At 38.9% G+C, this 13,165-nt stretch overlaps 1 protein-coding gene across 1 annotated transcript in view; it reads right to left on the reverse strand.

Annotated features, from left to right (window-relative positions):
• Window positions 1-13,165, reverse strand: part of LOC115751677 (protein BONZAI 3-like) — a 1,030,407-nt gene that overhangs the window by 989,337 nt on the left and 27,905 nt on the right. The window lies entirely within an intron of this gene.

Here is a 13,165-nt window from a genome sequence, read left to right on the forward strand (position 1 = left end):
AAGACTCTCCTAGAAGTGTTTTCTGCGGCACAAATTAGTCTTCCACTCATAAGGTACTTCAGCAACACGCCGGCGTTGAAGATACAAATAACAGAAATTAGCAATGACTGAACAGACGTGTACCCTAGACCAAGCAGCTGCCAAAACCTGTCTGCGACCATGAACGCCATGACTTGACCAACCGCATGAAGCAGAGGTTTGATTTTGCTTTAAATGCGTCCAACAAAAACGTAAAACACAACATAATTTGTCTTCAATACTTCAAATCACCACTGAACAGACAACAATCCTTCGAAAGCAGAACCCCACCGAAAGATCGCCCCGCCCCACGCGCTAAGCATAATAAAATGCAAGTATTAAGTCAGGATAACACGGACATCAACCATATTTTTATTTGCATGTAGGCGATTCATAATTTGTAATCCACTGAAAGGCATGGTTCGATAAAGTTTTCTAGTATCAAGAATGCACGAAAATATTGCTCTTTATAATTTCATTTTTACTCTTTTGTTATTATATCGAGGAAGTTCAGGTAATGCATGTTTGCATAGGACTCTATTTCTCCTTCCGCATGATTGAATTGAATAAAAAAAGTCATAAACCTATTATAATTGTGTCAATTCAATCGGAAACACTTTTTCTTTTTTTGCCAATTCAGTTCTAAATCTTTCGCATTTATACCAATTTAGTCCTTCCGGCCAATTTTGACTATCCGGCTCCGATGTGATGCAGCCAGCACTAACATAGATAATTTTTACTGAAATTTAAAAATTATATATATTTATGTTATTTTTCTTTACTTTCTTTTTTTCTCTAAACTTAGGGCCAACGAGGGTTGCTGGTTATAGCAAAGGGCCTAGACGCCCTCGTTCGCCCTTTGCCTAAGACCTAAGAGGGCTCTAATAGCCTCGCCCGAACCTGCGAGAGCCGTGACACCCTTGTCTAGCCAGATTTGGCGAGGGTGTAGCAGTCCCCATGAAATTTGGGCAAGGGGCCGTGCACCTGTTGATACATAAATTTTGACAACCTAGTTAGTCATTTATTGCATAGAAATAGGGATCGACCCCGACTCTAAACAAAATAACGCTCAGTAAATTACATATAGATATTAGGAGCATTTGCATATAGTTTGCATAGTTATCGGACTAGCAGCGGATGCGTTTTAAATAGGTGGTTTAGATCTCAAGCCCATAAGCCTGTAAATTTTCTTTCGTGGGTGTTCTAATAAGAGGGTTGACTTTTCAAGCAATTAGGTTATTATCCTAAGATTTTTGAGCCGCGTAATTTTCCACAATTTTGATACATTATTTTGAGGGAACAAATCCACTATCGGTCTGAAATTGTGAGATATCAAAAGTGAACAGGGCGGGAATCAATCTAGCTGTGATTGAGGACAATCTTCTCGCAGGAAATTTCAATTAAGAGTGGTGTGATTTCGATCAAGATCACAAGGGACACAAGAAGAGCACTAATTTTTGCGAAGTTGGTCGATGGAAATCCTCGATTTAGAGTAAGAAATCATTAAAAGATTCCTAATTAGCTTCTTACAGGAAAGAAAATCCCCATGATCAAGGGACTTCACGGGTCCAGAATTTTCAGAATCCGTCCGTGATACGTGGAGGATTTTCTTGGACGTGTAAAGGACACCACCATTTCACATTGTAAAAGAGGGGGCGGGTGAGATCACAATTCGGTCGACAATTCATTTTCGAGATCTCAGTGGGACTCTGACCAATGACCTGCAAGTTTCTCCACCCATCTGTCACAACACAAGCAATCTACTACCGGGAGCCCCCCATCACGGCTAACACCTCAAGCTCCTTGGTTGCGATCACCACCGTGGCCGGACATTGACTGCCGACTGCCGTCCCTAACCATTGTCTGTCGAGTTCGAGGACGTCGGTGCTCGTGCTTGTATCCCCGGTGCTCTTGTTCCGGTCCAAATTGTCACGCCCCAAATCCACAAAAATAGGGTACGACACGCCATCCTATCCCCTAAAGAACGTTGCCTCACAAGATATATTTACCATGCCGAAGATTTCGATACACCATCAAAAGATATATTTACATATTTACTTATATCTATTGTTAGCGTTAACAAGAAGATATTTTTCATTGTATAAATATGAAATATCTTTTCATATGTATACAATTATCTCAATTTCATCAAACCACACATCAATAGTTCCACTTATCAATTTCATCAAATCATATGTTGATGGTCCATTCCATCAACCAATATATTATACAATATCAAACAATGGTCACGACACAACGCTTTGTGATAAGGCGAACAAGGTCCCCTCGGCAAAGTCTCCACTTATTATCAGCCGATGGCACTGCCCATAAGGATATCCTAAAATCAGCATGCATACCAACAAACTCATACCCGAGTTCATAGTTATATTGAGCATCGAACAATGAACTTCCAATAATCCATGATTTTAAATCCGAAAAACATTTCATAAATCATAACACGTCTCCCAAACCATTTCAGAATTCATTTCATAAATCACAATACCTTTCACAAACCATTCCAGAATTCAACCAGACTCACAAATCGGTGTGTGTGTATATATATAGACAACTTATCACAACATATTTCTCAAAACATTTCTTAAACCATTCACAAATACCAAAACATAGTAAATGCTCGATCCAGATTTTTATGCAACAAACCTGCTCTTTCATAATTATAATATACCAAATCTCTTTCGCTTTTAACCCATGACTTTATAAATTCATAGGAGAGATAGCACCACTGTAATGACCCGTACCGCCGATCCTCCTTCACGGATATCGCCTATAGCAGGTGACCTTAAATCTCGGCTCCGACACCCTAACAAGAGCATATCACTTACCTAAAAAAAATGTCAACGAAGAGGAGTGAGAAAACTCAGCAAATCAAATCTCTAAATCACTAACTAAACTGTCTAACGAGGTGAACGGACAACAGTGAGTAATAAATAACATAACACTTGGCAAAGACACCATCTCACTCATCATGGGTATCGTTCATGTGCCAACATGTAAAGGATGATAATGCATCATGCATGTCATGTATTCGTGCATGCATATTAACGTCTCGTTCCACCACAGACACGGGTTCGGATCACACAGCAGAACCGCCCGGATCACACAGTAGGGCTACCCGGATCACATAGCGGGGTCTTTCCACAAACTCTATGGGGTATTACTGGACACACAGCCCATTCATGTACACTTCACAATTCACGATTTCATGCGTTGTATGTGTATGCAATGCAACAATTCATATGTCAAAACATAACGACTCAACCAGTACTTGCATCCAACCTTAGCAATATTTCTCGTTCGGCATTCGTAACGTCCATCGCACACAACTAGACTAGTTATGTTCATAGACTTGATGCTCTTTGGCATGACGAAAACCATTACTCAGAGGCCTTACCGACATTCAACAATATGTGCATCTCAATAACGTCCCTCGCTCATTCGCTTACTTGTCAATTGAAGGGCACATTCATCATTCTTGACGTGATACCGAACTACCAAGACCCCAAGTCCCTTACTCTCCTAATCGACATTGAAATGAACTTCCGCACTACCCATGACGTCACCCACACTACATTCAAGTCCCTGAACAGTTGTTTCCCCTAATTGCACGCAAGGTTTGGTTACTTCTATCCTCGACGCTACTCATTGAGTCATTACTCAACCCTTCTCTCTCTGTTCACATACCGGTCCGACGTCAATCCCTATGGTAGTCCCTTAACTTCTCTCTTTCCCACTCACATTCCCGAACTCAGTGCCCACATCCGAAACAATCCACGAAACCTCCACGACTCATCGACATCTACAAACAGCCCTTCAATAATCGTAATCCCCACTCTTGAACTATAAAACAGCACCTCCATCCCACTGGAACAATGCTGACGGAAACATCTGCCCACAACTTTCCCGAAACTCAGCTGGGAAAAGACCTGGCCCGACTGTCCCTACTTTCCACGGCCAAAACTTAAGTTCGCCCCACCCTACACTGGCGACCAAAGCCCATCGTTCCAATTTCGTTTATCACCAGCACTCACAGCTCTACTCGACCAAACGTAGTGGAGGAAGCGCCCTGTCTCAGACTCGCCGACACCCTCCACGACTTCCCAGGCCCCGACGCGTCGCTTCATTTCCGCAGCTAAGACCCAAAATTCTCTACACCAGCACCCCAAAGGGACATGCAAGCCGTTTCCATGTTTTCCTCCCGCTATGCTGCCTCTCATGGAACCTCCCTAATCGGAACCCCTCCAAGACCAATCAACCCACACACCCGACACCCATTAGGCAAACTAGTAAGAGAGTTAGAAAGTTGACTTGCCTCGAGGTCGATCGCTCACGCACACGGGTTGAGTTGTTTCTGGACTGAGCTGAGCGGACGTGGAATTGTTTCTGTTTCTTTCCTGTTGTCACGCCTGAGGAGGGAGGAGGAGACGATAGGGCTCGCTCGGTTCCTTTATTGCCGAGAACAAAAGGGCACAAAAGGAAATCGGGCTCAATTGGGCTGATTTAAATCGGCTGGGCCAGCAATGGTTAGTGGGCTAGGGAGTTTGTCGGCCAGCAACCTCCTCATATTGATCCAAAGATTAAAAAAATGAGACTTGGGTCTTTTTCTCCTCTAATGGACGTGAGGGCCGGCCGATGGGTGCAGGGGATAATCGAGCCTTGTCCTCCTTCACGACGTGGAATAGGTAGTCGGGTAAGGAAGCCCGCAATTCTGCTGGGCCAGTTCCGTGCTATCAACAGAGCTGGCGATCTACAAAACGGGGCATTACAACCACTCACCTCGGAAAGATGAAAACCAACCTACGGTGGTTGCTCGAATCGACATACTCGAATTCCTATCAATTAAATCGAACAATGATATAAAAAAAAACTGAGTAAAATAGTATTCTAATGAACGATTAGACTATATTATGCCTAATGGTCGATAAAATGACACTTACGCACTAATAAAAAGCTCGCCCATAACAAAAAACCATACTTGTCCATTGTGACTAGCTTGCGCGCTGAAATTCGTTTGCGCCATGATTTCCTTCACCGAATCCCGTTTCTAGAGAAATTGCAGTCAATAGAATGCCCTTTTGAAACACTACAAAACCCCTAACATAGCCAACCCAAAAGACAGATGAGCATGGACAAAAATCATCATCTAAACCAGAAATTCAGAATCGCCCAATAGCGTGCGCCGAATTTCAAAAATTCACTTCAATAAAACTGTAACCCCAAATCGATTTTCGTCGACTCTCACAGCTCTAGAACATCCTAATCTTTCATTCCTATATATAAACCCATCGATCGACAGTAGCGACTCAAAATCAATAAAGATCCGAATTTACACTAATTACGAAAATTCCTTTGAATAAACGAATAGAGGCTCGATTACTTACCCAGCATTGCGAAGTAATGTTGATTCGGCTTTGGATCATGAACACGCGATGATTTTTTTCTCTATCTTTCTCTTCCTCTTTTCTCCCTCCACGGACAAACGCTTCGTGTTTTTCTTGTTTTCCTTTCTTTCCTCTATCTTTTGTCTTCACTTTTTCCTTTCTTTTTCTTTGACCAATTCAGCCTTTTTTAACCGAAGTGTCTGCTGTAACGTTTGAGAAACTAAAACATCCATTCACTACAAAAAAACGAGAATTTAGTGACGAATTTTGCCACGAAAAATTCGGCAAAATTCGTCGCTAATTGACTTTTGTGACGAATTTTGCCACGAAAAAAAATTCGTGGCTAATCCGGCGTTGCAAAATTTAGTGACGAAATTTTGAATTTTCGTCGCTAAATTTAGTGACGAAAATATATTTCATCGCCAAAGTCATCGCTAAATTTAGCGATGAAAATTCCATTTCGTCTCTAAAATTTAGTGACAAAAAGTATATTTCGTCGCTAAATTTAGCGACAAAAAGTATGTTTCGTCGCTAAATTTTGCGACGCTGAATTAGCCACGAATTTTTTTTCGTGGCAAAATTCGTCACAAAAGTCAATTAGCGATGAATTTTGCTGAATTTTTCGTGACAAAATTAGCAACGAAATCAATTTTTCGTCGCTAAATTTGATTTGACAATTTTTTTTTTGCCATGAATATTATTCAGGGATAAATTTGACAACGAAATTTGTTCAGCCATGAATTTTGCGACGACCAGGCATGGGGCGAATTTTGCAACGAACTTTTATAATTTGTGATCGTATAATAAAATGATTTCTTTTAATTTTCAATTTTAAATATAATTAAAAACAAAATTAATTTCTAGAATTTGTATTTAACATTGATAAAGCAAGATCTAAATATTATAATAATATGCAAACAAAATACATTCATCTACCATTCACTGAAAGAGAGAGTTTCTGAAAAAACAAAATACTATTCATCTACCATTCACTTAACGTAGATTCTTAAGTATCGCAACAATGCCATCTCTAACAGACAAGTGCAGCGAGTTGGGTAAACCTCTTCAGGTGTGGTATTGTTACTGCAGCCCCCATTTGAAGACACTTCAATTGGAAAAGAAATCCCTTATGGCGGCATTTTTGGAACTGATGATTTATTTGGAGTACACGGCAAAGGCTGATTGAACAACCTCTTAATGATACTAGACCTTTGAACCATTGAACCACTGAACCACTGATCACACTTTTCTGGCTTAAGCTTTGCTCTAACCCGGAAAGATTAGCATTTCCTTGATCGGTTCTGGCCTTCAATTGACTGTCTAATGACACCTGCAGCTGCAAAATACTTGTAGTGAGAACGACATTGAGATTGATTATAAGCACCATACTTTTCTTAGAAACACCTACATTGGTCAAGCAACCAGCTTGAGGATGAAAGAGTGCGAGTTTTCTTTGCCAATCCATGGAAGCGTTTGGACCCTTCCTTTTGCATGAAGATGGTTGACCTCCTGAGTGCAGAGAGGTCTTCTCTGGATTTAAACTGACTTCGGAGGACATGGATGGTGGCACAGTGGAGGGCATATTGTATGTAGGACAGCCCGACCACAACAAAACGTTAAAAGGACATTAACAGTTGTTCCCCCTTTGAACCAATCATATCCTAATACATGACCAAAGAACTTGCCTTTATGCCTTTATCATAAATGGGTTACACTCATGTGTTACACTTACACACCCTTTATGCCTTTATCATATTGCCTATTTTTGGCCTATACTAACATGTCATTGCATTCATAATAAAACAAGATCAATTTGCCTAGCACACATAAAAACCTGCAGACGTCCAGCCTTACAACAAAATCTCGACCAGATCCTTCAGAGACATACTTTGTATATCACCTCCTACTTGAAAAGCACCATTGGTACGGGTAGAAATACCATTCAAGACATGCAGAATAGCACACGAGAAAAGACCGAAGATGCTAACATCTACGTCCTCGATTAGAAAAGGTACAGACAATTGAAATATTTTTGGACAGAAGAGCATAATGAATAGTTTTCAGCTTAATCCTTAGCAGTAACATCGAAGAAAGAGAGGTTTAAACTTGCAGGTTCTAATAAATTCACTTCTTTGCTCTCATTAAATGAAATAGCAATGCAACAAAATCAGTAGCCACCTGCGCTTTCAAAGATTATGGTGGCATAGAATAATACCCCATTGATGCCACTGAGTTGCCGGAGCATAAGTAGTCCAATACCTACCTGCCACACATATATTTGATACAAGAAAGGACAACATGTCAAGGTATGAGATAATAGAGATCAAGATATATTCAAGTGAAACATGTACCGTTAAAGGAAACCAATATCTTTTCTGCTTGAGCTCTCCAAACCCAATTGTTGTTCCTTTGTTTGTTGATGCAACAAAACTCTATGTGAAGCATACAATTTGTCACAATTGATTCTGCTTTGTACAGAGAGGAGTTGAAACACAAATAGTTCCATCATAATTATCCAACTATCTCAAGTTCTTTTGCAGTTAAAAAGGCTCAAAGAACAGCATGGATGGCACACATTTGTTGCATCCTAATATTCAAGTTGGAAAAGCTTTTCCATACCTTGATCTCATCCTTCAATGGATATATCAGTATCAAATCCTCGTAGGATCTGCAAAGAGGCTACAAATTCTTTGGTCCAACCCATTTTGGCCTACAGCATTTTCCATTCCAAAGAACATAAAGCAGAAGAGTAACATAAGAAAACAACGAATAAAGGTGGGTTAAAACAACGAACTAAGTATGGAAAAGACCGTTCAAGATTTCACACCAACCATCGAGGAGACTCTGGGATGAAAAATAAACCAGGAATCAATATTAGACACGGCAGAGACTCGGCAATAGATATTCAAAATCAATATCAAAGAAAATAACCAGATTTTCCAGAGTTGAGTGCCACCAAATTAATGGCATTGGAGGACTGATGGGTGTCCTTGGCCAATGACCTTGTCAAAGCAACACCATCATTTTTCAAGCAAATGGGCCTGTTGTTCAATATAATTCGCATATGACAGGGGCATTACAGATGTCCAAAAGCATTTGATCTTGTTAGTATTAAACAAACAAAACAAAACAAAACAAAGAGGAAGCTCCTTGAGAGATCATCTGGACATTGACTCCATTGGTTCGTAGAACATTAAAAGCTTGGCACAAAATCCAGCAAGAATAAGGAGAACGATAATAAGACCGAGTTAAGAGATGTTTGGCTAATTTGCAGCAGATTGTGTGGCTACTAAAATGCACAGATGAAGCAATAATGAATGACATTCAACAGCAAAAGCGACAACTATTTTGTAGTTGACAAAAGCTAAACATAATAAGTTATCCCTAAACCAAGTTGGATCGATCATTATTTTTTTTAAACTAACCAGAATCTAAAATGCCCTCTCTCATCGAGAAGCCCTTTAAGAAATCAAATCCCCATCTGTTACTCATCAGAACCTTGTCTGTGTGCCAACCAGTCCTTTTTTCTTCCTTTTCCCAACCTTATTTTGTGCGATCGACATAAAAGCAAGTCACCATCCCGAGCCTTAGCCCATAGACTATCACTAACAGAAGGGGCAAAAAGCAAACAGATTAGAGTTATAAAACCGTAACCTTCAGATAGTGAACATCACTCCTACATATACCAACAGCCTTCATCCTGACTCTGACCTCATGGAGGCCTATTTGCACATAAAAAGGCACAGATTAATCCAAAATCCCACACACGGGTCATCAAGAAATCGACCAAAAGGATTGACAGAGCACACAAAAATAACTATTAACACCATCACAAGCGAAGAGGTGAATATTAACACTGACACTGGAAATTCCAAGAGAAACAAAAGCGGTGCGTCAAAAGGAGATTGTGAGCTTACGACCAAGTGGAGGGAGAGTGAAAGCTTGGATCTTGAGGGTGTTGAAACCAACGAGCCAAGTAGCCGTGTTCTCTTCTTCACCATCCTCGCGAGACATGCCTCCTTTGCCCATTTACTACTTCTCTCTCAAAGTTGGACGGATGAGGCAATAACGGACGAAGGACGAATTGCCGTGAAAGGGGCTGAGGTTAATGGACTTGAGAGATGTGAAGCGCCGCGAGAGGAGGGAGTTGAGGCGCGGGGTCAAAAGGTTGGGGATGAAGAGGGAAAAGGAAAAGAAAGAACGCGGCAAATGGGATTTGTTTGGGGACTTTAGCGATGAAACCATGTTTTTGTCGCCAAATTAGCGACGAAACCATATTTTTGTAGCTAAATTAGCGACGAAAATGTATATTCGTCGTTAAATTAGCGATAAATAAACAAATTCGTCGCTAATTTGAATATTTTTTATTTTTATTCATATTCCATTAGCGACGAATAAACTTTCCGTCGTTAAATTAGCGACGAACCTATTTTTCGTGGCTAAATTGAATATTTTTCTTTTTCATTTTTTTCATATTATATTAGCGACGAATCACTCTTTCGTCTCTAATTTAGCGACAAATTCGTTTTTTCGTCACTAATTTAGCGACGAAAAAATGAATTTGTCGCTAATTTGAATATTTCTTTTTATTTTTATTCATATTCAATTAGTGACGAATATTTCTTTCGTCGCTAATTTAGCGACAAACTCGATTTTTCGTCGCTAATTTAGCAACTAATAATTTGTTTCGTGGCTAATTTAGTGACGAAATAGTTTATTTGTCGCTATTCTTTTTTATTTTTATTCATACTCTATTAGCTACGAATTTTTCTTTCGTCGCTAATTTGACGAAAAAAATGAATTCATCGCTAACTTGAATATTTTTTTATTCATATTCTATTTTCATATATTTTCAATTTCTTAATTTATCAAATTTTTATTTATTCTATTTATTATTAAATATTTTCTTTCTATTTTTAGTTTTGAAAAAATAGAATTCAAAATAATTCGAATATGGAATTTTATCATATTGGAAATTTCGTCGCTAAATGAGCAACGAAAAATGGAAACAATCTAAAGCTTCTTAAAATTAGCAATGAATTATATTCTATAGAATTCAAAAGAATTCGCTAAATTAGTGACGAAACAATCTTCATCGGAAAAAGAACTCATCTTGCCTAAAAAAAAGATCTCATTCTCTAACAGATTATCCATACTCCATCTCACCAAGGACAGAAATAGCAACATCAGCCTCCTGAATGCCTTAAAAGAAGATGTCACAATCTGAAACTTCTTAAAATGTATCGCCATCGACCATCAGCATAAAAATAGAAATGAGCACAAGCACCATCTTATTATCCAACAACATAGAAATCGACCAAGATAATTGGAAATAGATAATGATTTGTAATTAGGATCAATAGCAACAATGTAATTGAGAATGATTTGTAATTGGGAGCAAAGTCCGAAGTCTGTTTCAACTTAGTACAAAACTCATCGTCCAATCCTCGATGTTAAGGTAAGTTTTTATTATACATTCAAGCCCTATCTTTTTGCATTGTGCCCGCATATGAATTAAAGATTTATAAAATATTAAAAATATCATATCTAATGTTTAATACTCTTAATTAAGACCATAAAATTCTAAAAATTAAATTTTGTATGTGACAAGACAATTACTTTGAAATTGAAAAAAAAATAACCATGTTAAAAACACTTACCCAAGTATTTGCTTGAATTATTTATAGTAGAACGTGGTAATCTGATGAGAATTGCAAATTTCGTCGTTAATTGTATAAATTAATGCAGAAAAGATGTTGGTGGACTTTATCGACAAAAAAAACATCTATAATTTACCAACGAAAAGTCCCTTTCGTCGCAAATTTTGTGATGAAATGGATTTTCGTCGCTAATTTAGCGATGAACTATTTTTTCGTCGCTAAATTACAAAAGTTGGTTTACCGACAAATCACTTTTTCGTCGCTAAATTAGCGACGAATCACTTTTTCGTCGCTAATTTAGCGACGAAAAAGTTGTTCGTCCCTAATTTCGTCGCAAATTAGTGACGATTTTTTTTTCGTCGCTATTTTAGTTGCCAATTTAGCCACGAATATTTTTTCGTCGCTATTTTCGTCGCCAATTAGCGACGAATATAATTTCGTTGCTATTTTTGTTGCTAATTAGCAACGACTTTTTTCGTCGCTATTTTTGTCGCAAATAGCGACGAATTTTGTTTTCGTCGCAAATTAGCTACTAATTTTTTTCGTCGCTAATTTTCCATGGCTAAATCCTCGTTTTTTTGCAGTGATTGTAACGTTTTCTTTTTTTGTTGTTCTATTTTTTGCAGGTCCCACCGCTTTTGACCTAATAAAAATAAAAATGTTAATATTACAATCTATCCTCCTTAAATGAAATTTCATCCTTGAATTATATACGTACTTCAATTATCAAACAAGTAAGGGGGTTTGCATCTTGCCTTTCCCTTCCCCGTCATTACAGAAACTTTTCCGGTCGTCCTTTGCCTTTGTTGATTTTCTTGGGGCTTATCAACTAAAGGCGCATCCCCATCATGAGGCAAGTACGTTCTAGATATCCAGGGTCGATGATGGCGGGAAGTGGTCACAGCGGCTACGGGGCATGTATAAGGAGCAGCTCCTAGTCGGCTTCTAGGATGACGAAGGGAATAGGGATTAATTGAATTGAATATCGCCTGGGTGTAGTGAGGTGAAGTGCTATATATGTGTGGCATTAGTCCTTAACTTGCAACGAGACCTTTTCTGGGTGATGCCGGAAGAACAAAACTATGCAAACTTTGGCCCAAAGTAGACAATATCATTGACAAGTGGGACCTGGACGTGACATAATTGTATTAGAGCCAAAGCCCAATTGAAAGTGTGTGGTTCGGGGATGACTGGAAAGGTTATATCTATGTTACCAATTGAAGTAAAACAATTGATTAGTTGACAAGTAAACTAACTTGAGTAGAATATTACTTGACAATCCATGTGATGATAGTACTTATGACTGTCAAGATCTATGGACCAAATCATGTGAACAATTGTCCGCTAAAAGCAGACGAATGAAACTAACCATTCTGGTATGGACATCCATAATGTTTCAAAAGCTGGAGTCAATATCGACACTGTGAAATTGGAGAAATCTAAATGAAGCTATGGTATTCATCACAATGCTTCTCCAAGAATCAAGGTAAATGTTTCGACAATGCGACAACAAAATCTGAATCCGCTATTATCAAACAAACAGTCACTATTAACTATATATAACCAGCAAAGCAAAAGAACCAACACTCCATCCTGCATATTCTCTAAAAAATTTCAAATATGTAAACAAGATCATGCCCGAGGAGGAAAGATCAGTCAAGATAAATTTTAACAGGGACTTGTTTGCATGCAACTCTATGAGGGAGTTAAGTTGAGACGAAGCGCTTGGAGATGAAAACATCTAGTGTGACCGGCTCTATGTAGGCTGTGGTGCGCTGTTTGAAGGTCATGTGCTTATTCGGATTCCTGGACTTCTTCCCCTTTAATAAATGTAAGGCCTGCAATTATGATCATCCAAATGGTCTTGAACTCCCAAGAAACTTCTAGGTTAACAGGTTATCCAGCCGAAGTCGCTTCAGATTTCCAAGTGCCTTGAGAATGGCTCCATCATGTCCAACTGCAGCTTCTGGAAATATATCCTCGAAGGAACTACAGGTCACAACAAAATTTTCTAGATTAGGGAATCTTTAGAGAAGGAAATCGTAGGGAAAAGTGACATTTTCATCAAGGTAGCATCCCAAGAATAAG

This window comes from Rhodamnia argentea, chromosome 6, assembly GCF_020921035.1.
Source record: "Rhodamnia argentea isolate NSW1041297 chromosome 6, ASM2092103v1, whole genome shotgun sequence".
NCBI lineage: Eukaryota > Viridiplantae > Streptophyta > Magnoliopsida > Myrtales > Myrtaceae > Rhodamnia > Rhodamnia argentea.